Here is a 4,110-nt window from a genome sequence, read left to right as displayed (position 1 = left end):
TTAAAATACCTGATAAAAATGAATAAAACATTTGTAAATTGTTGTTTTTTGGAAGAGGGTCTAGGTTAAGTGAGAACTAAAGAATGTGTTGTTAGTGTCCATTAAAAAGTCTTTTAGTTTTACTTGATATAACAACTATGTGCATTTGTAATATTGACAAAATAAAAATAATTTCCAATAAAATAACAAAAATGTAACTGCATAGTGTGAGCAGTAAAAGCAGGATTAACATAAATGGGTCAAATTGGAAAATTGTTTTTACTTGAGGTGACATTTCATTTGGTGCCAATAATGAGATTCAGCTTTCCCTTGATGGAAAAAAAAAAAGTAAAGGCTTTTCAGTGGAGAGAAAATTATGTGAGCAGGTCTCTTACATTCAAATAAATAATTTTATTGAGTTATGGATATAACAGAGTTGTGAATGGAATTTTGTGGTCAAGGATATCTTTTTTTTTGATAAGGGACCGTTTATTTGCATTGCTAATAGTTTTTTTGTTGTTGAGGAAGTCTTTTTGTTTTATTTCAGCATATTACGGGGGTACAAATGTTTAGGTTACATATATTGCCTTTGCCCCGCCCAAGTCAGAGCTACAAGTGGTTCCATACCCCAAATGGTGTGTACTACAACCATTAGGTATGAATATACCCATCCCCCCCTCCACTCCCACCTGCCTGACACCCGATGAATGTTAGTAGTATGTGTGCACATAAGTGTTGATCAATTAATACCAATTTGATGGTGAGTACATGTGGTGCTTGTTTTTTCATTCTTGCGATACCTCACTTAGTAGAAAGATCTCTGACATTTGCAGACAGACTACTTAATAAAATTTAAGTCTATATCCAACAAAATGCATAAAGATTACATAAATTTAATTCTTTGTGTACTCACTTCATGTTGTTTTACATGGATTTGTCAGTATCTTTTCTGACATTCTAGTACTTTAGCTTTCATTATTCAGAAGAGAACAACAAGAATGAGGAATGAATTACATGTGGATTGACATAGAGAACGTTCAAACTCTTGTATGGAAAGTAAGTCTTTAATATATGCAAGCATGTATTTTCTTATAAGCAGATGTTGACATTACAAAGTAATGAGTAATTGAGCACAGATGGTATGTTTGGCATACTAAAAATGCTTAAAGGAGAGTTAGCACTTAACAGAGAGAGCAGATTTCTTCTTCAGTTGAGGTTCTTTTGACTTTAAATATTCCAGATTTTTTTCTCACTTAATGCCTTTTCGCAAAGGAAGTGTTCTGAGCCAGTATGAAAATAATAATATGTCAAATGCTAACGACAGATATAAAAATAATGTTTATTTCATATCAAACTTAAAGAAACCATGCTGCATAGCCTAAGGGTCAATGATAATTAATATTAGTATTGTGCATGAATTACATTTATATTTTTAATATATTTTGTATTCAATTTTAATTTTAGTGACATGATTATTCCATTTATTTCTGTTATTGAGTAAATTAAGCCTAAACTTGCTGCAGTCATAGCATAGTATTTCTAATAATTGCAGTGAATTAGACCTGCAACAGAATAAAACAGTGTCTACTTTCTCTTATTCATGTTTTCTATTGAAAACATGTCTAAGTACTTAACCAAAATACTAATGATGAGAATTGAAGCAGGACATGGGGAAAAAAGTAAACTCTTAAATCTAGTTAGAAGATAGATGATGGTTTCAAATTACCATTTTGTATAGCAAAATAATGTCAATTTTCATTTTTAAGTATAATATCAAGACATCCAGACCATACTCACAGTATTGACTAGAAATATGAAAAATTATATTTGAAAGTTATTTCTCTTTGTAATAGAAAAGAAAGGGCAGACCACGTCTCAAATTTATGGGCTGTGCCAAATTTTTTATGTTTAACTGAGAAAAAACTTAAATTATTTTATTCCCCTAAGACATCTCTTTCACACAAAGCTTTTCCTATTGACTTCAAAGTGGGAACCACAGGAGTGCATGTAACATTCAAGTGGATGGAAAACATTCAAATTTTTGAATGAGTATAGCAAATTGAAAGAGAGTTAGTAGAGATAATCAATGGATCAGTGAGGCTGGCATACTCTTGAATCTCTATTGTATTAAAGTCAAATGAAAAGGATGTACATAATTTTTGCTAAGAATGTGAAAAATTTCAGACAGTGTAAATCACAAGACAGGGGAGGAAAGGAAGCATTTAACTCCATAGATGCAATCAAGTATTACTGTGACTTAATGAAGTAGTCAGAATATTTTTGATTATTGAATTTCATATCAAATACTAAATCCCAGGATGCACAGAGATTTGGGTAAGAATCACATCATAGGGAAATTGATACTTCCTGTTGGCTGAGAAGGAATTTCTATGGGCTTTCTTGGAAAGTCCTTTCCCAAGAGGACTTCCAAAATAGGAGAGAATACTATTTTGGGATTGAAGAGCCCAAATGAGCCCAGAAATCTGTCTTTCTCTCTCTTTTTGTTTTTTAAAGTATTTTAGACTGTGAGGGGGACCAAATTAACAGGCTGCCATATTACCATCTAAGTAAGTTTTGCTGCCTTAATAATGAGCTCCTTAGGACCTAACAGGGCTTAATTATTCTCACAGAGTTCTGTTTTATCTTTTTTTTTCAGGGTTGGGGGGTGGTTTAAATAAAGACCTTAGAAGAATCAGATAACTCTTGTATTCTAATTAGGATAGGTTGCTTTTTGAAGGGTATACCTTATATAAAGCTCTCGACTCTCCTCAAGCTGCACTGCCTGTAGTTGGGGGAGGGGTAAAACAGGCACTGGCTTGGCAACCACAGCTGGTGTCTCACTGGGTTACATGCACCCCAAGTCCACTGGCCGTGAGCCAGCACAGCTGCAGGACTTGCCCAGGGACTGCAGTCTTTGCAGCCTGACCGCCTTACAAATTTATGCTTGGCCCCAGGCCACTTTCTTCGGCTGGTAGTAGGACTAGCCAGAACTCAGGTTTCTACCACTAAAGCAGGGGATTCCACTCTAGCCAAGCTGTTCTAAATCCTCACTCCGTGGGAGCCGACAGAATACTACCCTGTGTTATGTTCCCATGTGACAGAGTGGCCCTGAGTTTCAATGCAAAGTCCCACAATCACATCACTCTTCCTCCCCTGAGCACACAGATTCTCTCTCCACCTAACGTACTGGTGCAGTGTTGCCAGGGGATGGAGGAAGGGTGATGTAGGCAATGCAAGATCGTCATTCTTGCCCCCTTCAGTGCCTTGTTCCTTGATATAGTGTTAAAACTAGGTACTGTGAGCACTCACCTGATTTTTGGTTCTTCTGAAGGGGTCTTCTTGCATGGATAGTGGTTGAATTTGGTTTTCCTGAGGGGGAACAAACACTGGAGGGTTCTGTTTGGCCTTCATGCTCCACCCAACTACAGGTTGATGTTTTGACTTACATTTTTCAAATATGTTGAGAGGCAAGTAAAATTTATTGAACTTTTTTTTTAGATTATGTTCTAACTCAGCCACACAAATGTCTTCCCTGGATATTTTTAGAATTATTCATAGAGTATTATGTAGTATAATGCTATCAATATTCTTGAACTATTTACCTTATATTTTTGCATTTAATTTCTTTTACTTTGTGAATATTCTACAATTGTAGTTTTATGAAAGCTGTATGAAAGTTACAGTGTGTAATTAAATTAATCAAGGGCTATCAATGTGGTACAGTGAGTTATTGAGCAAGAGAGCTTTAAAAACTACTTAGAACTTGATTGATTGTGATTTATAATGCATCTCTATCAAATAGAGTAGCTAAAGCATTAACTGTCATAACTAAAACTTGAGGAGAAATTTAGTGGCATGAGGTCGGACAGTACTTTGTAAAACACAATGTGTTCTAATTTATATTTTCACGTCCATACTAGAACTAACCTTTGTAAAATCTGTGTTCTGTTTAATGCAGGCCCGGTATTCAGTTTCCCTTTTTGTGAGCCCTAATGAGCAGGTAGTGGGGTACAGAGAGATGTATCCTAATACAAACTTACGAAGATGGTACCACCTAGATTCAAAACCTGCCCTTCTACAAAAAGATCTTTGTTTCCAAAAAAAGCTGTTTAAGAATACAAGACCTGGGCC

Source organism: Propithecus coquereli, unplaced genomic scaffold, assembly GCF_000956105.1.
Source record: "Propithecus coquereli isolate 6110/MARCELLA unplaced genomic scaffold, Pcoq_1.0 Scaffold363, whole genome shotgun sequence".
Classification (NCBI taxonomy): Eukaryota; Metazoa; Chordata; class Mammalia; order Primates; family Indriidae; genus Propithecus; species Propithecus coquereli.
Note: the sequence above shows the minus strand (reverse complement) of the source record.